General features: G+C 21.9%; 1 protein-coding gene across 2 annotated transcripts in view; it reads left to right on the top strand.

The window, feature by feature from the left end:
* Positions 1–356: 356 nt before the first annotated feature.
* The window catches only part of LOC129613089 (cyclin G), a 43,015-nt gene continuing 16,450 nt past the window's right edge, over positions 357–26,921 (top strand). The window contains exon 1 of one of the 2 annotated variants that reach the window (XM_055527010.1): positions 357–480. The gene's annotated coding sequence lies outside the window, so the exon portion shown is untranslated. Of the gene's footprint in view, positions 481–3,759; positions 3,996–26,921 lie in introns of those variants that run through there. The other variant, XM_055527011.1, reaches the window with a different exon arrangement.

Genomic DNA, 26,921 nt, shown 5'->3' with positions numbered 1-26,921 from the left:
AAACGCTTAAATCTTTTTGCCCATTAACTTAAATGACAGAGTTTGCCATTAAAGTTTAAAACTTCGACTATAATAATGGTTAATGATTCTATTCAAACGCAAGCTTAAAATATAAATGATCAAATTATTGAAATCTATTATGGCATCAAGTAGAGATATATTTAGAACACCTCTTGGAAAATTCAGTATTATCAAAAATTGCTTTTACTGAACTACTTTGGCAATACCAATACTTTTAAAAATAATTTTGGCAGTATTTTATAAGTTAAGAAAATAACGAAACATATGCGAATGACAATAATGACAATTTTTACTTAACGAAAAATAATGATTAGGAACTTTCTTGTCAATTCCATAAAAAATTTGTTTCTTGTCAAGTCAAGAAGTTTATTTTAATTCTGGCGTGTTTTCAGAATTTTGTATTGAATTTGTGGGTTTAAGAAAAATCGCAACCATTAAAGGCTCTACAGAAGCATCCGGGTAAGTGAAAATTGATCAATAAATTGCAATATAAGATTACATAAAATCAAATTTTTCATTCATAATTTCTCCTGGAATGAAAAAAATGGCTGCTTTCATCGTTTTGACATTTCTAAAAAAGAGTGTTGAATATGGATTACGTCATAAAATTAGAAATAAATATCTATGTAAATAAATTCAAGTTCATTTTAGGAATTCAACTGAATTAGATTATAGTGAATAGGCAATAAAATATGTGAAGTTATTCACATTAGTTATATGTACTTGAAATTGCACATATGCAAGTACAAAAGCATCAACTAATTTGTACTTATATGGATGAAGGGACTAGAGAGTTCCAGAAATTCGAGAAACTCCATGAGAACCTATGTATAAAGTTAAATTATTAAAGAGCGAAATGAAAGTATTTGCACTTTATTTTGAATGTTGCATCTAGGGAAGTCGTGAAAAATCTTGTTGAATTTGTAGTTAAATAATTGAAAGGATTCTTCGTTGTACCGATTTCATATTTAGGTTTTTGAAGGACGGCGATATACATATGTATGCATGTATGTACATATTTACATATAGTTGGAATTTAACCTTTCCCAAATTTTTTTAGTTTCATAAATTATTTTCTTATTATACTTTTTATTTAGTGAATTATTATTAACATTATTTTTAGCAATAACTATTTGTATTATAAGTTTTGGCAAAATCCATTTATATTTATTTTCACTTAATGCATTACAAAACTCTTAATTTTCTTTTTAGGAAAATATTGGACGGAAATATTAATAAATGATAAAAGTTATACAGAGATTATATAAATGGATTGGTAAAATTTTGCAAATATTAGATTTTAAAATCTCAAGTTGGAAAAATATCCTCATTCCGAAGATTTTCGCTATTATATTGCTGTAAAAACGTTTCTTTATACTTCATTTACTTAACAATTTCTAGAAATTTTTCATAATTCATAAAATTATTTAAATGTTTTCTATTGACTAATTAGTACATATGTACATTTAGATGTATGGATGTATATTTACAAGAATTCAAATTACAAAGCTATTTAAAATAAAATTTCTAAAATTTTGAACTAATTTAAGTTTATTGTAAGGTATACTTACATACTTAAATTTAAGTTCTTCATTTTACATCCAAAAGCCGATCTCCGAATGATTCACTCGAAAGTCAAGAAAATTAAAAATTAAAACAAGTTATGATTGTATTAAAATTATTAGGTCTAATCTGGTTTTTCCTTCGAAATAGTACAGAATAATTTCAAAAATTTCTACAGTTGCCTTAGATCTGATCTAAAAAATCTTCAATAAAACTGTTTTAGCAATATAATTTTCATTTCTTTGAATAAGTTTTGAAAGAGTTTTTAAGTAACTCGTGTAGATTTCAATATTTCTGGCATATTTTTTCAGTATTTACCAGTTGAAAATTTCCTATGACGGAAGTTTGAGTTTGGAAAGTATTAAGACTGGGGAGGTAGGAGCAGTTATAATTCTTTTAATAATATTTGACGTGAACTTGTTCACATTCACAGGTGAATATTTTATAAAGTTGTATTTCTATAACTGCAATTATATAAAAATATGAACAATTTTTGAATTATTGCATTGAAACATGAATTTTATGATATTATTTTCTTAAATTTTTAACAAGAATATTGCAACGAGTGTAATCTCATATGTCATATGGTAATATTTCACAACACTAGTTGATTTTACTCTATGGTATAAGGAAAGTTAATGATCGCATACTCTATTTATAATAGATTTTTATTGAATATAATACACATTCATTTTATAAACATACATACGTACAAGTATTTTAATAATTTCAATATGTATCAGTATAGCATTAAAATGTACCAGCTGATATTTTCTTGAAGGCAATATGCATACCTAGTTGCTAAACAGTACATTTTCAATTATATGTACACAAGTTCTATAAAGCTTAAACTCATTATTACCCTCACCATTTTATATTCCAATTCAAATAATATTGTGTATAAAAAATTGTATTTCTATATGTACATAATCGTTTTTGTGTACGCAATGCAAACACTGATATAAAAGTATCTTAAAAACGTATGTACATACACATACATATGTTTTATGCTGTTAGTAAATTATGAGAGTATCTTTTGTACAATTGTATGTTATAAATTTCAACGACGACTGTACATGAGTTTTATGATTTCATTTCAATATACATATTGAATCTAATTGTACATTTACGTGTATGCTAATGGTGTTAGTGTGTTACACACAAACTCATCAATGATTTAAATATAAATAAATTTTAACATATAATATGAAAATATACAGTGGAACAAACAAAAAAGAAGGGCACTATTAAGAAAAAATAGCGAAAAATAAATGCATAGAAATTTTTTTTAATTGACTTATTCTTTATGTTGAAATTGGAAGAATTTTGAATATTATTAGCACCACCAACAGATCTTGCAAATTTATTTTTATTAAAACGATTTGGTTTTTGGCTCCTGCTGAGTGCTAGGTTGCTTACAGTCAATTCTTAAACAAATTTCTACACTCAGAAAAATTTTACTTATAAAATTACCATATATCGAAACACTTATATATACAGTTATAAGTTTATACGATCTTATGTTTGTGTTAATTTGAATACACACATACACATATGTATGTATGTGTTAAAATTTTACACACATCAATATTTTATATTCATAAATATTATTTTTTTATTTTAAAATCAATTGTATTTTTTTTTTCAATTATTTTGTACTAGCTATTCTTATTTTTATTATTATTATTTTTCTGTATTTTTGAAAAATAAAAATCCAATATACGTAAAGAAATCCTGGTTTAGTTTATATTTGATATTCAAACAAGAAAGTTGACATAATAATATTTATTAACAAAAAATAAAATAAAATTAATAATAATATATATAAAAAGAAGAAGATAATTTTAAATTATAATAATAAATCTTAGATTAATATAAATTAATAAATTTTTAAATTTCTATCCCTATAAAATAAAATCTTTTCTAATTTTAAATGCAATATTTTTAACGTGAATAATAAAAAATAAAAATTAATTATTAATTTTTAATAAGAAAAAAAATAATAGTTATTTTACATGGAAATAATAAATAAAATATCGTAGCGTTTAATTAAATATAAAAAAAATTAATTATAAAAATATTTTTTTTTATTTTGTTTATTTTTTTTTTACTTAATTTTTTAATTAACTTTTTATAATTTTTCGTATTGGAACCAATTTGATCGTCTTTTTTGTGGTTTTATTTTTTCTTCTTGTAAATTTGCTTTTTCTGTAATAATTTCCTTTTTTTTCTCAAATAAAAAAAAAGTATTTCTTAAATAGTGCAATAGTTTTATGAAAATTTCAATTTCAATGAAATTTTCTTTGGTTCCATTTAAAAGAATAAAAAATTAATTTTCAACATTCCATAAAAATAAAAAAATTCAATTCATCAAAATCAATAAAACAATTACCAATAATGTTTGCAACAATGTAAGTTTTATTTTAATTAATAAAAAAAAATATTTTTGAATTTTTTAAAATTTTCTGGATTGTAGCTACATAGATATTGAAAATTTTTTTACTTTTAAAGCTTCAATAAAATGAAAAATAAAAATGGAACTGTAAATGAAATATATTTGTACATTATGTTTGTGTACATGAAGAACATAAAATTTTATGTTATATACATACATAAATACCTATGAATAATATAGATACGTTATGTTATACACAAAATAGTAAATTAAGGCCTATAGGTATAAAAAATTAACAGTAAACATAAAATGAATGTATGTTGTTCTAAATAATTTTGTATTGTGTGTAGAAATAATTGGGTAGGGAATACACTTATTGTGTTTGCAGGTACAAAATGTTATTAAGATTTTTGAAAATTTAAAAAAAAAAAACATTAAAAATAGCATTAATTAGTAAGAAAAACAGTATCTAATAAGTAGATCTACAAAGAATAATTATTCATAGGAATTATAGATTATTTTCGAATTTTATAAATTCGATATTTTGTACATATAATTTTGAGAAAAAAATATAAATTTTCTAAACAAAGAAAATACATACATTTGTATTTTCTAAATACATGCGTACATACATACGAGTATATGCTGTACCTACTAAACATACATATATAATTTTTTCAATAATGCCAGGAGTTTCATGTATTCTGTATACATAAATGCATGTGTATATATTCGTAAACAGTACATACTCGTATGCAATACATTTTTAATAAAGTTGTGTGAATTTCGAAAAAAAAGTCAATATATTGATGGGGAAACCATTTAAATAAAAAATAAATAAGTATAAAACAATTTTCCAATTATAAATTTTATATTTTAAACAATATAAAATAAATAATTAAAAATAGAATTTTATATTTTTATTAAAATTTTGTATTAAAAATAATTATTTATTATTATTATTATTATTGTTATTATTATTATTATTATTAAAAATTAAAAATAATTATAAACAGGCAACATACACACACACAACACACAATATTTTCTTATGCGCACACAATTAAATTTATGCTCTGAAGTTTATATGGGTTTGTATTACAAATACAATCTTGATTCTTTTATGTATGCATATTGCAAATAAAGAAACATAGTGTTGTCGCATCGATTATTAAAAAGGCAAGAAAATTTTTTTTTTTTGGCAACTAAAAAATATTCTCAAAAGTAATTGAAATCTTAAAATTGTTAAAAGGTTTTTTTGATTTTTTTTAATTCCCAAATGCATGTTTATGTATGTATGTATACAAAATTTTCTTTTAAATATTCATGATTTTCAAATAAATTATTTTGGCAATGCCAATAACAGTAGACTCTAAAAGAAGAAGAAAATTTAGCTAATTGGAATTAAAAATTTTTTTTACATCGATGGCTTTTTTCTTATTTTAATGAGAATTACATACATGTATATTTACATTTTACATATTGACATTAAAGTGAATACATGCATACATGCAATACAAACAAGTAATTTGTTTTTTCTTACTTTTATTTCACCTTTTATACATATACAAGCATACAATTCAAATTGAGGTTGAACGAAAATATAAAAAAAAATTGCGTCAGACAAAAACTAGCTTCATAAAAAAAAAACGAAAAAAAAAAAACAAAAACTAGAATAAAAATAAAAAAAAAAAAGAGTTTCTTTTGAAACAAAGAAATTTTCAAAAATCTTATGAAATTACCATTGTAATTTTATAATTGATTTTTATAATTAAGTTTTGTTCAATATCCTATTATTCTGCTGTTTAAATCAAAATAATTTCTTGAAACACTGAATACCTTGGTTTTTGAAAAAATTGTTGAAAAATATTTCATTGAATTTTTCTATAGAACTATTAAAAATTTACCTAATTAAAAAACAAATAAGTTATAATACTTGCTTTTGATACACAAAAATAATTAGCCTGTACCCAAGTATTCTACACATAAATCCCTCCTCCTAATTATTAACAATTTCTTGAAAATTACTTTGAAAAATAAGTGTACATAAATAAATAAAATAAAAATGCCAAATTATAAACTAAACATAAAAATCATGTTTAAAAAATATTTATTTTAAAAAATAAATTAGCTTTATAATATTATTTTTCAGACTTACCGTTGTTAGAGCAAGCCAATATTATTAAATACATTCAATTATTAATAATGCAGCTTTTTTCCCTTCAATTCAGGCGTAATATCATTTTAACCCTAATGAATTTATTCCTCTTTCGATTGGAATTTTCAATTGACCTCACAGTAAAATTCAGTATGTACAAATTGCAAACACTTAAATTGTACACAAACTATTAAATACCGTAAAATTCCCTATTCATTTTTTGCACCTGGCCCATAAAGTTTATAGCATAACCACCGTAAATATAAATTTTTTTTACAAATTTGGTTATTTGTATTTTTTTTTATTTTATAATTTACTTCTATCCTTTAAAATAATTCTTATCACTAAACATTTTTTGAGTCCTTGTATATAGAATTATTTTATGTGTAAACAAAAAAACTTGACGTGAGGTGATAAAACACCTATGAAGGCAAATATTTGTATAACAAATTTATACATTTGTTGAAATTGTTTAAGGTTTAATAAAGTTTTTTTTTTTTTAAATGACTTTAGCATTTCACTAAACTTTTATAATTTCATCATTTTACAATTTATTTCACTACAAATAATTATAACATTATTTAGCTAACGCAAATTTTTCTTTGTTTGAAGCGGCAAATTGTGTTTTGAGAAGTGGGTTATAGCGTTTATGAATTGTGTCAATTAAAAAAGGAAACGCTTCTCAAATCGCTCATACACTGTTTTAATTATTTTGTTTGCATATTACATACATAAATATTATAATAATAAGAGGAAAAGGGGACATGCAAAGAATATAATCGCAAAATTCCTTATTGTAAGGAATATTATAAAATTGATTGAATCGCGTTTTAAGTAATTATGTCCACATAATTAAGTTATTGATTCTCTTATTATCTACATTTCAAAAAGAAAAATTAGGGATGGCGAAATTAAATTATTTGTAGTTGTTCCTATCCGCGATCGAAATTTCTAATGTATTGCTAGGAATTTCATCATTATATTCTGTTACTAAGTGAACTAACTTTAAATATTGTTATAATTATGAATAAGTACACTTATGCTTTGTTTATTATTAGGTTTTCATTTCTTGTACAGGAAATTAATAAAAAATGTTTATTACCTTACGTACATAATATGTACATATGTAATTATGTACTTATGTACGTACTATATCTTTGTTAAATAAACAAAAAAAAAATGTTTGTACATAATTTTAGAAATCTAAACAAATTTACATAAATATTTACAATTTATAACTGTTTCATTATATGAAAATATTTTTCTTTTCTAAAAAAAAAACCTTAAATTACTTTTTTAATAATTTTCTTATTTTGTGCCATAAGTACACATAGTATACGCGTAAGTATATATTTGTGTAAATAATGTTAACGTTTCTAAAAAAAATGTCAAACATAAATAATATATACATACATTCATACATAGTGTAGGAAGAAGCAAATATAAATACAAAATTCATCCCTCTTGAAGTTTATGAAAATATTGAGAAAATTACCTTATCTATTTTTATATTATTGTTAAGTAGGGTCCTAGACAGAGCCATTGTGTATACTGGTATACATTATTATTACGCAAGTAATTTTTACTAAAAATATATAGTGCTTTGAATACTTTTAGTATTTTGTATGTACGAAACTATTTACTTGAATTATTTAAAGTTTTATATGTTAAATTATTTTGAAAAACTATTGTGCAAGGTATTTTATATCCGAATGAGCGTATAATCGAAGGGCATTATAAATTCGCCAACCCGTTTGTAAACTTAAAAAATAACAGTCTGCAATATAAACATACATATACCTATATATTCTTACTCTGTATCGAATTCTGAATTTTTGTCCGTCTTATAGCAATGTTTGTCCGTCTTATAGTGATGATAACATAAAAGTCGATAAAGCTTAGATCTATGCAAAATATTTACAAAGAGTTTATGGTAGTAAATACCAGAACCTTATTCAATAAAGAACTTGATTGAGGTTGTAGTTTAATCAGCTGCCGTGCGACTTCGTACTGGTATAACACAAAGTTGGCATGATCAAATATATTTTTTTTAATTTTTCAAAAAGTTTAATTTAATTTTTTTTTTTTTTGTTGAAATTGTTAAAATTTTCTTTGTTTGTTGAAAATACACTAAAGGTACAGTTTAAAATTAAAATAATTTATTTTGTATTTTTTTGTTTATTTTTTTTTCGTAATTTTATGTACATATATAAGCACATATGTGAATATGTTTGTGTGCATTCATTAGATGTCCATTGCCTTTTCTTCTCCTATTGTTGTCTATTATTTTCCCATTTGTTTAACTAAACTGAAATAAGAACACAAAGTTGAAGGATTTTATTATTTTTTTTTTTTACTTAAGGGCAGGAGGTAATTTGTAATTTTGATTTGTTTATGATGATTTTAAATAGTTTCTTCATTAATTGTTTTTCAGTTGTGACAACGAAAAAAGTAAAATGAAATAATTTATGTAAAATCTTGATAGGAGAGTGTATTAAAACGCTTGAATGTTATTTTTAGAATTTTTTTAATATAAATATTTAATTTGATTTTAATATGTATGTATGTTAGCTGTTTCTAAACGAGAAAAGAAGAATGTAATTAAAAAATTATAGAGCTCGTTAAATTTACGCTGTAAATGATTTTTTTTAAACATTAAATATTCAAAAGCTTCGATAAAGTTAGGCTTTCAAGAAACCTTTTTAAATAGCGCTTTCAGTTTTTGTTTTTCAGTAATTTTCAAAATGTTTGAAAATCATGAAATTGGGCCCAGAAATATCTGAAAAAATATACAATAGGGCCCATAATGTTTGCGCTGCAAAATTCTTTTAATTAGGCGGCAAGGTTTTAACAAATGTTGCTGTTGTTATTGTTTGTTTACTTTATTTTTAAAAGGATTGCCCTTGTACCAGACTTTCTGATGGTACATTCGAAAATGTTTTTTTTTTTTTTTTAAATAAATCGAACTTTTTATATTAATTTATTAAGCTTAAATAATATTCAATTATGTATACTTTGTTTATCAAATTTTCTTGAATACAATGTTTCTGTTTCCTTTAAGATACATACATACATATATAAATACATACAAATTTATGTACATAAAATATAATTTTATGATTTCATGATTTTTAGGTCAAAATTTGAATTTGTGTGTGCGTTTATAATTTTTTATCTTTTGTTTTGTTTTTTAACTCTACTACTTAAGTATATTATGTTGTGTTTTTCATTTTATATTATGTACATACGTACAATCATATAAAATTTATTTACATAAATATACAGATATTTTTTTCGTTTCGATGGTAAGAATTAAAAATTGACTAAATTTAAATTTTTCTTAGCTCTTTTAATTTAATAATAAAATTATAAATTTGTTATTCTGTCAAAATTTTGAATAATTTACTTAAGGTTTTTTCGAACTAAATGAGAAAAGAACGAAATATTAGAACTTTTTTTTTGTTTTTAAATTTTCTGAGTCAGTTTTGGAGACTTATTAAATTAAAAGAGATTTATAGAGTGCAATTTATGGCGGAAATGCAAAAATTTGATCAAATTTTGGGTATTTCTGAAAACTTTAAAAGCTCTACATATGTACGAACTTGTGCATAAAGCTTTGAAATTTATTTAAAAACAATTTTTTAATAGTAAGATTTTCCTTTGAACCACAGATATATTCGATATAAGAGCAAAATGAATATTTTTATCATCAATTTGTTTATAATTTTGTTTTTTTGTATGAAATTTATAAAATCGCTTATGTTTTTATATTTTTGTTTAATTTTTTTGTCTTAAAATTTTTTTGCTTTTGTATTTTTTAAAAAAAATTACAAAAAAAAATAATTTTTTTGCTCATTGATAAGATCTTTAAAACGAGTTTATTTTTTTATCCTAAAATCCGCCATTTTTATTTTAATTTTAAAATTTTTTTTTTTAAATTTACAATAATATTTTTGAATTTGAGGAATTAAGTAAAAGATACTAAATGATACTGCGATTAAGTGATTTATTAGCATCGTTTTTCGAATATTAAAAAAAATAAAAATGAAAGGGGAGACAAGGAGAAGACGTGAAGTAATTTATCAACATTAGAACAAATTTTTAATTTAGGTTAGATCGTTTTTTTACTATAGTTCCTGTAACCACAAAAAAATATTTACAGTTTCATCAAGAGATTCTTTAATTTTAAGTTTTAAAATGCTAACATAATGCTGCACTGGGCACTGTTGACGAAATAGCTACTACATGTTCATATAATATATGTACGTAATGGCTAAATTGATTTAGTAAGTTTAGACTGCTTTCAATCTCTATTCTATTATTAATGAGCCCAAAAACTTATGAATGAACTTAAATTTAAGGCTTAATTAATAATAGTTAACAAATTCTCCTGGATTGCTACCTATATGCGTATATGTGTGTTGCATTGAAGTGAGTTTAATATCATTAGTGTTATATACATATGTATATAAATTATAAGATAATCTTAATTCACATTTTTGGATAATTGAATTAAAAAATTTTAGTTATTTCAATTTTTTTTTTTATATATTTTCTATCTTGAAATGTTATATAAACTCCCCCTCACATATTATGATATCATAATATTTTTTAAAAATCTTGTTTCTCTTGGTCATGTATACATATGCATATGTATGTGTTTAAACTAGTTTCAATCAATATTTTAAATTTGAAGTTTTTATAGCTTATAGGCGTAAAAATTTGTTTTAAAAAAAAAGTTGATAACAAAATATTTTTTAATAATATATGCATATACTCTATATCTATTTACATTTTATTATGTACACAATATCATATATGTACATACATACATTGTAGAAATTAATACATATGTACAAAAATGTCCTAAATATTAATTAAATGCGTATAATTCTTTTTTAAATTGAGGTACCTACATTAATTATTTATTTGTTAATATTTTTGCTTATCATTTAAAAAAACAAAAAGTCAAATACCGAGAAAATTATTTTCAAATTGACTCATCTTTTGTTAGGTTTACGAACAACACTATTCGTAAATGTGTAGTGCAAACTTAAATACGCATATACATACATACTACTTATGTGCTATTAATTATTTACTTATTAATTATTAGCTTGAAATTAAAGTAAACTTAATCGAATTTAAAATGTTAGCAATAACAAATACATATTCACATTTGGAAATTTTATTTTTAATAGTTTTCTTTTAGGTATAATAATAAAACAAAAAATAAGTTTGACATTAATGATTTGATGACATTTTGATATATAGTTAGTTAACAAAAACGTTAGATTTTTAATGATTCACAAAGTTTTCTAATATATTTTTTACGTACCAAGTATTGTGAATTTTTCATTACTTCCAAGTTTTTGTTTGTAATGCCTGTGTTTGTTTAAAGCGTTTAATGAAATGTCAAATAAATTCCAGATTAGTTGATAGCGTATAGCACACAGTTTTATGTACATATATTGAAAAAATGTTATGCTAGGAGTTAAAATTCTATTTGTTATACATAGTAGAGCAAGATTTCATATTTATTTTCCATATAAATAACGTAAAACCATTTATCAGAACAAATTTGCTATATTTATCTCAATTATTTAATAATATTATAGGGTAGGGTTATTATCGAGTTTTATATTTTTAATTTTTCTGTTAAAATTGCATTAATATCTCGCCGAAAATAAAAAAATTCTATATTTTCAATTTTGTTTTAAATTTTTCAAGTTTATTGCATGACCAATTTTTTGTTATTAATTCGATAAATAAATCTAACAGTATATGTAGTTGAATGAAAAAAAAATTAAATTTTAAATTAAAATATAAAAATTTTTTTTTTAATTTCTTTATTAGCCAAAGAAGAGCGAATTTTAAGCCAAAATAAATTTCGCTAAATTTTATGATAATTTAATTACCGTATACAATAATTGAACTAAAATTACTATGAATAATTTATGAGCTTTTATTTGCACATGTGAGTAGCCAGCACTTGTAAAATGTACAAAATATGCTTATAAATTTTTATACAATTTTGATTTTCATTGAAATGAGAGAGAAAATAAAAAATTTATTATTAAATTCAAATGTAAGTTTAGACAATAAAAAAATTTTTGCAATTGAAAAGAGAAAAATTGTTTTTGTTATTTTTGTTTTTTTTTTGCATTTATTTTGCAATTTAAACAAATTAACAAATCGAGTGGCCGATATTGATACTTAAAAATATTTTAAAAGAAAGTTTTTATTTATACTTATTTATTTATTTTTGTTTAATGTTTTAAAAAATAATATTTTTCTTAAAACAATTAAAAGTGAAAAAACGCCATAATGTACACTGGAAAAAAAGTTCACTGTGTTTTCTTTTAATTTAAAATATTTTATTTATTTTTGTTATTTTTTTCTGAATTTTTATTAAAAGTAAATATTTTAAGTAAAAAATTTGTTTTTTAAATTGTCTATTAAATATTTAGGAAATGTATGAATGTATGCATTTGTTGTTGAATAATTATGCTAGTTATTCAAATATTACATTGTATATTTAAGTATACTTATAATATGTAAATGTGTACTAAAAAAAAAGGTGTGACCCATTCAATGAAAATACTTTTCATTGCTTATATATTTAAAAATATCAACAAAAATTATAAATACATACATACATATTAATGTATATTTTATGTAAATTTTATAATATAGTCAAAATTTGTAAAATTTGTAAGATATAACAGTTTGTATACTATATAAATCATTGGCATAATAAAACTAAATACAAAATGTATAAAGAAAAATGTAAATTAATTTTAAAATTAAAATTTATGAATAAATTTGTAAAAATAATTTAATATAGAGGTTATCTTTAAAAATATATGCAATGATAAATCTTACATTAAGTACTAAATATGTAAACGATTCGACTCGGCCCATCTCTCTTTGAAATTTGTATAGCTAATTTACAGTTATAGGTGTTTTTCCATTTAATCATAAATAATGACAAACAGTAGTTGTGCGAATTTAGTTATTTTTTTCATAATATGCATTGTTGTATGTAAAAATTTACATACCTACTTATATTGAAAATGTTAGTTTTAAATATATTATGTACATACATACATATGTATACATAAATATGTATTTTTTTAATTTTATTAATCGATTATTACATTTGATTCATAGAGGGATATTAAAGTAAAATTTTTTAGCTCAAGAACTCTTAAACGACATATTTTTTTAACCCTTTGAAAAATAAAAGAAAAATGTCAAAATATTTGTCAAATTACATATGTATGTACATAAATACATACTCCTTTTTTTACTACTGCTAATTAATCGAGAAGATTGTTGAAAAAATACACAAAACTACTCACACATAATAAAGATTAATAATTTTAACTTACTACAAGAGAAAATTTAAATTTTCTTTTTCTAAACGTGTCGTAACATGTCAACATATTATTGTCGTACTATGCATTTTTAAGCGAAACAAAACAGAACGTGAATGGAAATGCGTTTTTTTTATTTTTGTTCCATTTTTTTTTATTTTATTTAAATTCCGACAGTATGTGAATCACACTAAATTAAAAACTAGGAAAAAAAAACGAAAAACAAAGAAAAAGCTATTGACAACAAAAATTTCGAAATTTTTTCCTTTAGTGACTCACACATTTCCTTCGGTACTCAATGTAGTATTATAATTTCTTTTTTTTTTTTTCTTACCTTTTTATTTTGAACTTTTCACTTTTCAGGTGCATGTTTAATATACATATGTATGTATGTACATAATATGTATAAGTCTGTATATGTTCTTGAACATTGCATTATAGTTGAAATATGTACAAGGAAAAAAAAATATACAAAAATTTTCTTACTCTTTATAAAGTAGAAATATGCTTACATATGTTTGTATTCGTGTATACATATGTATGTATGTAAATAAAATTTTCTTATTTTTATAATAAGGAAATTGTGATTGTATTGAGGTGTACTTATAAATGTAGATACAAAGGGACAGTTTTTTGAACTATGTATGTGAGTACCTATTTTATTTTAAGTAAAAATTTCTTATAAGATAATTTTCTTTTTACAAATTAACAATTACACAACCGCATTATAAAATCTATATATTATGTATGTATGTATGTGTGTATAAGAAATCCTCCATTATAAGAAATAATTATTTTACCTGACAATTTTTATGGTCGCTTTATCTGATATCATTAAAACATACTACGATTTATTAATTTTTTTTTTTTGTTAAAAAAAGGTTATTTTTTGGGTCATTAATATTACACTCTTACATATTTTTGTATAGGATATCTAAGGTTGAAAATTTTATAATATTTGTGATAACTTGACAACGTACGTTTTTATTGACGTACATATATTTTTGTGTATATGAGGTCTACAAAATCCTGTTTTTTTTTGTTAGGAAAAGTGATTTATCATAATTGTATATTTTAGTGCCAACCTAAATTTCTTATTCATTATGTTTTGTTAGCATTACAAGTGTATATTATTGTCTAAAAAAGAATTGATTGTTAATATTTTCTATTATAAAAGAAAGGGCAGAATTTTTTAAAATAAATAAACTACCTGAGATTATATTTTATTGTAAAATAGTGATAAATTTAAGAATATGGTATAAAAATTGTGTTTGCGTACCTGCCTATTTTTCGTCCCCATGTTGAATACAAGTGTATTCACATTTATACAATATTAATATTGGCAGGGTTAATTGGATGTAATATTAATTTTTTTAACTTAAGAAGCTTAGCTAATTCCCAAACGAATCGGAATCGACATATTATACTATATTCTGGTTTATTGGTTTTTCGAATAAATACATTTAATTTAGGTGCCTGCTATAAAAACAAGGTTTCTTTTTTATATTTCGGGATAATAACTTTGTTTTTTTGACAAAACATTAACGTTGACATTTCTTTTCAAATTATGACATTATAAATATTATCACTATTCTTCTTAAAAATTTTACCATATTGTCAATTTTCTACACAAGAGTCAAAAATTAGTGTTATGTTAATTTAAATATTAATAACTGTCACGAATTCACAAAAAAAAATTGTTTTCTTTCTGCATTTCGAAAGCGTACGTATTTTCTACAATCCGAAATGCGTAATATTGTGATATTTTTTTTTAAATACAATGCGAAACGTAATGTGATGTCAAAGTTTGCAATTTTTTATTTTATTCTGCAAGGTACTGCCACACTTGAGTTAAAATAAAAATAAATATTAATTGCTTTTTTCACCTTTAAATCAGACAATTTATATAAATTTGTTATTATTATTAACAATTTCAATTTGAAATTTTATTTCAAATAAAAATATTTATTAAATATTCAAAAATTTATACTAAATGCAATTTAAAAAAAAAAATATTTTCCAATTTGATTTTTTAATTTCAGATTCAAATCCTTACTTTTTTATTATTTTTTTTTTTATATTGTTATTTGTGGGTATTTTCAATTTTTTCTTTTAACATTTTCGACCTTTCACACATTTGTTTTTTTTTTATTTTGATTTTTTTTGGAATATTCTTGAAATTTTTTTTTTTTAATGTCCTTGAGCTATATTTATAATTTACGGGTAATCACCCTCTTAAGTTTTTATAGAATATTCTGTTTAAAAAAAAAAAAAACAAACAAAATATAAAAAATCAAAAAATAACAAAAAAAAAACTAAAAAAAAATTTTTTTTTTTGTTTATTTAATTATTGTTTGTGGAAAACAAATGCTTAATTTTTTTTTATTTAAAACATAACTAAAAAATTTTAAAAATAAAATTATGTTAAATTAGTCATGGGCTTTTATTAAAAATGAATTATATGGGAAAAAATAAGAAATAAAAATAAAAATTTGTTTTTGTTTTTAAAATTTAAAATTTTTTTTTTATAAAACAAAAATTAAATATGTATGTACATAAAAATGGTGGGTGTTCACATAATACGAGTACACACACTTATTTGTTTTCCATTTAAACTATTTTAAATATTAAAGTTTAAGGTTACGTTTGTTTGTACACAATATGGCTGCTGCTCTCTTTATTATTTTCAAATTCATTTTGAAAATAAAATTTAATAGTAAATTATATGTAGATATTTTTATTTAATTATTAAAAAATTAAATATTAATTTAAGATATTTTTAAAAATTCAAAAGCAATTCAATTAATGAATTCGAAAATTTTCGAATAATTCAAATTCGTTACCCACCTACTTACAATGCAATAAAATTGAATTTTTCAATGGTTATTAGTAAGAGGTTAAAGATTATTTAAAAAGCATCAAGGATTATTTTTTTTTTCTTGACGTGTAGTCATGAGATCTTTAAATTTTATTAGCATGGACATAGTTCCTTATAACATTTACAATAATTGTGATAAGTAATCAATTATTGTCATTGGTGTTGTAAAATAACTGTATTTTTTAATTTTCTTAAAATTACTGCATATTTTTTTTTAAGTACAATTTTTTATATAATTGTAAAAATAAAATTATAAAGCGTACCACAGAGCATACGTTACGACGGACGATTTTCGTTGTTATTCTGGGTTAAGTGGAACAGAAAAATCAGCTGTTAAGTATTTTACATAAAATGTAATACACACTTGGAAAAAGATGAGATGTTAAAACAAAAACCGCAAGCAGTAAAAGAGGAATTTAGGGTATGTTATCCCCAGCGGTTAAAATAACGGCTATAATTTCGCTTGATTTTAGGCAGTCCCAGTTAAATAACATGTATTTTATATGAATTCTGACATTTCGCTGCAGAAAATTGCTCTTATTCTGTTTTTAACTTAGGTTTATAGTAATGGACGGTTAAATGCCTATTTTTGTGACCTGTGTATGTCAAAAATGTCGGCTATTAAAAAAAAAAGTTAATTTCGAGTACGTATATTAGGTGTTCGTTGACATATTATGCATATGTATATGACAAAATCCAAAAGTTTTATTAAAAAGTCATTTTAATTTGCATAAAATATAATTATAAATAAAAAAAATATTTCATTTTAGCGTATTATGATTCAAAATTAACCATATTTTTTTCATAAAAATTTTATTTTAATTTACATTATTTACTATAGCTTTTTTTTACAGAAATTGTGTAAATTTATTCTGCTAAATTTAGCAGAATAATTTAATTACTAAAATTAAAAAATGGTTTTTAATTAAAAAATTTTTATTTTATCATACATAAATATTAATCTTTTATTTTTATATTATTTACTCATATATATATATATATATATATATATATATATATATATATATATATATATATATATATATATATATATGTAAAGTATATAAAGGTTTCACTTAATATCAATATAAATTATTAATTTATGTTCTTTTTGTTTTTGAATTATGATGATAACATTGAAATAACCTTAAAATATAAATATATTTTCTATATATTTTAAAATAGCAATAAATATGGTGCCTATTTTTGTCATTGAACGTGAATTTAAATTTAGTGTATACATACATAATATATTGTTTTGGAAAACATATTAATTATTGCAATAGCATTAATAAAAAAAAAAGCCAAAATTTAGGCAAAAGTGAAAAGAAAAAAATTAAAAATTGGCCAATCAAATAAGAATTTAATGATTAAATAAGAATTTAATGAACCGAAATAAAAATAAATTTTAATTCCTTCTTTTTTTACATTTTGATGATGTTGAAGAAAAATAATGTATTTTTAGAAGAAAATCCCACTTATTTTATTTTTCTTTTTCTTTGAATAATTTTTAATGAAAATTTTTTACGTTTTCATTCTTAAAATACAATTATATTTTATATAATATGTATTTATTTTCAGTTATAATTACTTAAACATATACAAATTATTATATAACAGTTTTTGTTTTCAATACGCTGTCAAGAAATATTTCTAGATTTAAAAGATCATTTTTAAAATTCATTTGTTATAAATAAGTAAATAAAAAATATCGAAACAATTGCTATTACATAACATTTTATAACGGTAAAAATAAATATGATGTTAACTTTAATTTGAATGATGTTTGTTGTGAATTTCTTTATTGTGAATGCTTTCTGGGAATAGAAATTTTTTCAAATAGCGGACAAATTGCTCTTATTATTTAATGCCTATTCTTACTTTTCTATGTTTGAGAATTAATTGTATTTTTTGAAATACGAGTAGATAGACTGAAAATGTCAAAATTAGAAGATCTGATCAAAAAAATAGAAATAAACATTAAAATATTCATTTACATTCCAAATTATTCTTGAATTCAAAATAAATATAATTGCTTATTATATTGATAGTTCACTCTTCAACTTATTATTGATGGTTTACTTCAAAACTTTTTATTGCTAATAAATTTTTTTTAATCTCAATTTTAAATGAACAGCTATACAATTCTATAACATTTTTTAGTTCAGTTTAATTTTCATACCGCATTCATATGTAGTTTAAGTTAAATTTAACTTAAATTAAAAATTATAAGCTATATTATTGGCTAACTTAACCCTTTCCCGGTAAGTTGACCCGGCTTTCGGGATGGTTGGACTTTACATATGTGTACCAGCCGGGTCCAAAGTCAATATATTTGGATATTGAAAACTATTTAACTTGGAGTTACGTTCGAATTAAGTACATATATAAATGTGATTACATTGTAAGTAGTGTAGAATATGCATACCTCGAATATTGAAATTGTGTTTTTATTTAAACATCTGATTTTTGTTCCAAATTTTAAAATGTTCACATATGCAATATTAATAAACCTGTTTGAGTACTACATAATTTTAAATCTACAAAAAAAAATGGCAATTTGCAATTATTTTAATTTTTCTTTTTGTTTTTTTTTTTTTGCTGCTGTTATATAATACTTTCGCTGAATTATTAACATCTGACTGAGCAGTTTTTTTTTGTTATTCTTTAGTTAGAATGCGGTTTGTTTACTTACATACATGCATATTATGTTTGCAGTGTAATTCAGTATTTTAAAACAGCTGACCTTTAATAATTTTGGGGTTTTTGAATTTTTTCAAATTGTTTTTTATAATAGCTTGTGTATTATTTACTTGCTTATATTGTTATGTCTAATGAATACGATATGCTTCTTATTTATAAAAAAAAAAAAAATTTTTATTCCCTTACTTTTATTACTTAGAATTATTCTTTTCTTAGAATTTGCTCCCTCTTAGGAACGAATGTATGTATGTGTGTATATGTCAGTCATTTTACTATGTAAGTGTCTCGAATTTTTGTTTTAAAAATTTTTTTATAAAAAATTTTTTATCTATTGTTTAAAGAAGTTCATTTTGTTTTTTTGGTAAAGTGTAAAAAGAACAAACTAATAAAAAATGGAATCTTTTCAGTTAAAAAAAAATAAAGTGCCATGATATTTTTATGTAACCAAAAATTCATAATTTTCTTAGAAATTTAGAATTCCTCCTTTTTTTTCACAATTTTTAATGTAAGGGCTTTTGTATAAATAAAAAAATTCCTTTTTATATCCTTTATATATTTCAAAAAGGAAGAGGAAAATAATAACGAAAATTACGAAATTTTGAAGGGCCCAACATTTTTTTTTTGTTTTATTACATTTACATGAACGTACATACACACATTGTAGATTTACACAAAAAAACAAAAATTTTAAGGATTTTTTTTATAATGTGAAAATACATCGCGTGTCATTTTTATAAAAAGTCTTTTGAGACTTGTTGAAATTTTATTTAAAAGAATAAAATAAAGTTATTCTTTATTGTATATGAGGTGGTAAAAAACTGTTATACTTGTCTATATCAATTATATATAGGTATATGATTGTATGTGTAATGATAGTTGAAATGAGGGTTCAAAAATTTTTTTTAAATCAGAATTTTTTTTGCATTTTATTATACCAAATGGGATTTAATTAATGTCAGGAGACATCATCAACTTGCGTACTTTAAATGAAAAACAACAGGAACCAAAAAAAAATAACAATATAAAATTAAAGAAAATGTATGGATTTAAGTTAAAAATGTTAGACTTTTGTGCTAAATGAACACGAATTCCGTATATGAAAGTATAAAGTACTAAATTACTAGTACTTATGCATGCATATGAATAAAATTATGAAATTTTTTGTGTTGACTATAAAATGGAATTTTATCATTTATTGCTTGTACTTAGTTTTCCGTATTTTTATTTTTGACAATTCACACTGTCAATTATCCATTACAATTGTCTGTTATCTCGTTTAGATGACAGCTTGAGTACTTGACTTGAAATTATCTTGAAACTTAAGTTCCGTTTTTACTATGTCAGGTTGAAATCACGTAAATTTCAAGTCATTATTAATATTTGAAATCAAGTAAGCACAATTTTTGAATTGACTTAAGTGTAACTGGCTTCAAGTGCAGTTATAATGATTATATGGACAAATGGGCTCTAAGTATGCTTGAAGCTAACATAAAATGAAAGTCAAATCGATTTAATTTGATTTTTCATTGATGTACGAAAAATGCATCCAAATTATTTAAATTTTTAAGAAATATTAATTAAATAATTTTTAAAAAATAAATTTTGCGTCAGTGGAACTAGTATTAACGTATTTCATACATATCTACCAAATTAAGTAAATGGAAAACTGTTATATTAATACTAAATTAGATTACAAATAACAATCAAATCTATTATGTACTGGTTATGAAATCAATTGCCGTAATACAGTAGTAATGAATGCAATTTCGAAGTAATTGTATTTTTATTTGTATATACAATGCAATTAAATTTCATGTATAACATTTTTAGAAGCTTGCGTACGAGTTCAGTTAACTTATTTACTTTTAATAGTTTTTTTTTTCATTATTTTATTAATTGTATGTTACGTATTGTAATAGCAATATTTTGTAATAATTTTATTATAATATATGGTTGTATGAAGCAACAAAATCTACACTTCCATACAAATAATTTTTTTAAGATATTATGAAAAAAGAGAATCTAATATTAATTTGACAATGTTCTAATCTGAAAGGTAAAAACTGCTAATTCGCTAAACGTTGGAACCTTGCAAAAATTTGAATGGCCGAAGTTTATTTGGTTTATTGAATTGTCTTTGAAAACTTGTACTCAGTGTTTTGCAGTAATTGAGAAGTGATAAGACATTTACCATGTATTATTGGTACAGCACTGACGAGAATGATTCGCTACATCATCATTCACATATTTATCATAATATGAAAAATGAATGTCAAATATTTTCTTTAAAAGAATTTAATCAAAAAAATTTTCTACATGACATTGAAAATTTATTGTATTCTACTCCTCTACCATTGTATTATGATATTTTCAATGGCATTGACTAAAATTTCATTTAAATTTAGGAAATCCAGTAAAATTTTAATAAATTAGTTACGGCAAAATCAGTTTTATTGTTGTATCCTTTTATTATTTTCTTAATTTTATTTTTTTTTATATTTTTTATTGAATAGAACCGGTTTCGCTTCTTTGGTTTTTTTTTCAATAATAATGAAATAATTTTTTAATTTCTTTTTTTCAATTTGTTTGTGTGTAGGTAAAAGTAATTACGACAGGGTGTACTTATATTGTACTTATATGAATACACTAGACATTATGTATGTCCATACAAATGTGAATTTATTGATTACGTATTATTTATTAAAAGGTAAAATATTATTAAAGTTAGAACTAAATACTTTTTTTTTTGCTACAAAATCTTGAAATTGCTTTTATAATGTCAAAATTTCATTTTAGTTGACTATAATAATCATATGTAGTAGATATAGTAATCACATGCAATCAAAGTATAGGTACATGCATACTATTTTAAAAAATCAATTGATTTAAATCTTATACTGTTTATATATTACGATATAGGACAGTAGTGGAGGGATTAAGGTTTATAAAACATCTCAAATTAATATTTTAATGCATTCTCTTTTTGTTCATTTTTGTCTATCTTCAAGTTAATATTTTGTAAGTATGTAAGTGAATTTTTCAAGAATATTTCAAAAAGGGGTAATATTTTGAAATGATGTAAATTTTAAACAATTTATTTTCTAAGTGCATATTAATGTAAATATTCTAATATTTAATTGTGTTCAGCGCTTGTTTCAATTTTCCCTAAAAGTATGCAATAAAATATTTTATAATTCAATTGTTAAGAGAAAACTTTGAAGCGAACAATTTTTCAGAATTTATTTGAATAAACTGTGAACATATCTTACAAACCATAATTGGTTTAATCCGAATTTATTAATTTAACCCTAATTTATTACATAATATATCATTTCATCATTGTATTCATTACTATTTTAGGAGTATATAAAATGTATATTATAAGTAAATTATATGATATAACAGATTTTTTCCAAATATGTATAATATAATGTGCAAATTTGAAATTGAAAAATTTTAATATATGTACATGAGTGTATGTGCCTAGGTGCTGCTGTGTTTTATTTAATTTAAAAAAAAAATAAAACTAGTTTTAATTTACGTAAAAGAAAAACGCGTTTTTGGAATTATTAATTTTTTACCCCTTTTATAATAAATGTATATAACAAAATTTTCATTTTAATATCATTCTTCTGTATAGTAAAATTTATTTACATGTATGTTTGTGGATATTCATATAAGCAAAAAGTAATTGTGTTATAAATGAGGGGTGCCAAGATTTTTAATGTAATTGTTTTTTTTTTTATAATATTCTTATGTTTTCTACATTGAATAGATCGTTTTGATATTGTTGATTTTATTCTTATATTTTTTATTTTTTTGATCTATTATTTTTTTTCTTTGTTTTTTATTTGTATTCATGCCGGCGTAAAGAATTATTTTTGTTATACAAATTTTTTTTTGTAATTGTTTTATTGAAAATAAGTATACCTTACCTATACAAAGAATATAATAAAAAAAAGTGTATTAAAGTTTTTATATAATAATATTAAAAATATATGAATGAAGTACATAATAATATAAATGACATCATATTCAATAGGCTACATTTAAAAAATATAATAAGATTCAGAGTAATATATTACAAATTTTTACATATTATAAAATTCGATGGTGATATACAAATTTAAATTGAATTTAGCACGTTAACAATAAAATTATTTGAATTATACGATGAAGAAATAAAATTTTTATTTTAAAATTTATTTTTAAATTAAGTAACATAATACTTACGTATAACATTTATACAATTAATTATTATCTTTATATTTATTGAACAATAATATTAATTTAGTAAATATTGACTTTCCAATTTTGTTCTAAATTGTCTGAATAATAATTATATTCTATCATTTTATATAATCAAGACCGTATATGTTTAAGTTTCAATTTGAACATTTTTTAAGGAAACTTATTTCAAAAGCAATAAATATAAATTCAAAAAGCAATAAATATAAAGAAAACTTGCTTATAAGTGCATATAGCACTTAATAAACTGTTAATACTAGTATATTGGTAATTTGGAAGAATACTACATATAAAGGTTACATTTAATATTAATATTATACTATTAAAACGAAGATTAATTAAGTATAACAAAAATAATATAAAATCGCCGAAAACATATTTCTTTATTTTTCATTGAAAAATTTCTAACAGAGTAGATTTCTGGCGTCATTTAGGATTATTACGTCTTTCTATCAAGTGAAAATTTCTGACGTCATTTATGATTATTATGTTTTTCTGTCAAGAGCCATTGATTATTTGAAAATTTAAAATTAAATTATTTATAATATTTTAATGATTTTGTACGATACAATTTTTAATTTTTTATTATACATACATATGTATACGTACGTAAATTAAATAAACAAAATGTAAAAAATAAACTTCAATTATTCAATTTTAATTATTCAATCTTGTTTTGTTGAAATTAGAAAATATGACTTAATTGATGCTTTAACATTTTAATGCGAGTACTTATTTCATATAAGTGTTATAAAACAAACTCGTTAATTATATTCTTTTTTACCTATGTCTGGTTGTATTTTAAGTGACATAAGTTTGGAATAAAAAACAAAATTTGATTGCAAGCATAAAAATTTCAAATATATTAAATAAAATTAGAGAAAAATAATCAAAATTCTTACTATCAAATAATAAAATTACTATGTGTATGGCAATGACATTCAAATCGAAATACAAAACATTATCTGTCAAACTTTATTGTCTTCATTTATCAAAATAATTGAATTCATTTATTAACTTCTTAATTTATTAAATTATGTACATACATATTCTAATGTGTTGCTATCCACTAAGGTTTTGCTATCCCATTCTACTGCAAAATGTGTTGCCCACAAATGGCAATGCATGTGAGTTATTTGCATTTCATTGTTCTTTTGTATCAGTAATTTTATTCTTCTTTGTTCCATTAAAAATTTAATAGTTTATTTTTTTTTATTATTGTAAAAATAATAAGCTTATCAAAATTTCAATAAAATACTTTGTATATAGATTCAAAATTATTATCATTTTAGCTCATATATGTATATACATATATCTAGAGCTATTTTATAAAAACTATTTACATATATAAAAATATTATAGTTTAAATATTTGTCAATAATAATACCTATTGAGAAATAATCAATAATATTTTGCAGTATTTATTATCAAATTTTTCTATAGTGTAGAGTTCTAACCTAATCTATATTATGCATAGACATATACGAAATACTAGACTAGGTTTTCTTCGTTGCGAAAAAAATATATTTATTGATTATTGAGTATAATAAAATAGAGTTGTGACTTTGATCACACCATATTGATAATTGTGATAATTATTCACAAATATTTTCACAATTTAATTCATTTCGATTAATTTTAGTCAAATCATTTTTTAATTCTGAGATCACCAATAAGTAAAATTACAATGAATAAAACAAAGAATTCGTTTTATTTGTGAAGTACTCAAATTGTAAATGATTTCTGGTACTTGTATTATAATAATAATATTTTATAAAAATATATCGTTAAATAATTTGTTTACCTTAACTTTTGACCACAATCTAATTCCAACAAGAAACATTGAAATTTAGAATTACTTTCTTTAGTTCTCGGTATTTAAAATAAAATTAAAAAATAGTTTTTAGAATCCAAATTAAATGTATGCAATAGTAAATTAAAACAGCAATTTTATTGTAATTATAGTTTGTTATCACTGTTTAAAGGCTGTTTGAAGTATAGAATAATAAAAATAGAAATTAATTTTAGAATTTAAGACGCCGTTTTCGTTTTTTTTTATGACGAGCATAAATACACACATATAACACTTGTTTATAGTAAAAAATAATTAAATTTTATAGAGGTTTTTTGAAATTTTTATTTGCCATTTTCAATTTTGTAACCTATTTAGTTACCAATGCGTTATTTAGAATTTTGAAAAAAAAATAGTGAGGGACGAATAATGAAAATTTTTAATTACAATTCTTAAATGTTTTTTTATTTTAAGTTTTTATTACTTATAAAATATTCATACGAATTGAGACTAGTAAAATTAATTAAAAAGCAAATAAGATTTCTTTAAAATGCCGCGCCGCGCCGATTTTACAAAATCTTCAAAAAAATTTTTTTTTCAACAAAACAGAAAAATTATGTTTTGAGCATAAAATAAATTTCAGACTAAAATTTTTTTTTTTTTTTGAGTTATAACGAAAATTTTATGGATATGCGTTAATGTATGTATGCGTTATTATTTAATGTTTTACGTAACAAGCAGTAATTAAAATTTATATTGCAAAATTTGAATTTACGAGTATATTGAAAAAGTATTTGGTAGCACGTACCTTTAATTAAAAATAACATTGATTTTTTTTTCAAAAACACCAGGAACCAGCAAAAAAACGACTGCAAAAATTTCAAAATTGCTAACGGGTGAACGACTATGGCGGACGATTTCCGTTGTTGACCTACAACAACAGCGGAACGACGAAATCAATCGAAATTTGCATATGATAATAAACACACATTGTTAATAATATGCCGGCAGTGAAATTCGCGGCAGTTTTTTTTCTTGATTTTGAGCAGTCCCATTTAAATATGTGTATTTAAGTAAATGAGCCTCAAATTGTTCTAAAACCCATTTAAAATTTTTTACAACTATTACAAGTTTCATATTTTATAAAGCACATGATCAAAGTTCCAAAAAAAAAAATTTGATTTTTTTTAATAGTTTTATAGCCTTGGGCTTTAATTTGAATATTATTTTTTGAATTAAAAAAATCGTTAAAATTGTTATTTATTTTGTTTATCGAACATATGTATATTTCCTGAACTATTTATATATATGTACTCCTATGTACATACATACACACACTTACATTGTATATAATATATTTGATTTCTCAATTAAAATCATATTTTAGTTTTTCTGATTTCAATTTTTAAATTAAATATAAGAGAGCAAAACAAATGATTTTTTCTCTCATTTTGTTTAAAATATTGCTAACGATAACGAGTGACGTGACGATTGCCGAATCATTTTTTTTTTATTACGCCTCTCTTTTGTAAATAAACTTTCTTTAGACATGTAGTTCGTATATACCGTTAATCTAAAGAGGGATCGGACATTTACTATTTAATTTTTTTAAAAAATTATTTTACAATAAAATAAAAACTTTGTTTACTATTGTCTTACTACTGTTTGGGTAAAAAAATAAAAAAGAAAAATTCGAAAACAAAACGTAATTTTATTTTTCTACTAATAATGCCACTCTTTACAGAAAAATGAAGTCTTTACAGTACTTACGATTAATTCTTATA

This window comes from Condylostylus longicornis, unplaced genomic scaffold, assembly GCF_029603195.1.
Source record: "Condylostylus longicornis isolate FDR11 unplaced genomic scaffold, ASM2960319v2 ptg000080l, whole genome shotgun sequence".
Taxonomy (NCBI): Eukaryota; Metazoa; Arthropoda; class Insecta; order Diptera; family Dolichopodidae; genus Condylostylus; species Condylostylus longicornis.
This window is presented reverse-complemented; position numbering and strand designations above follow the sequence as displayed.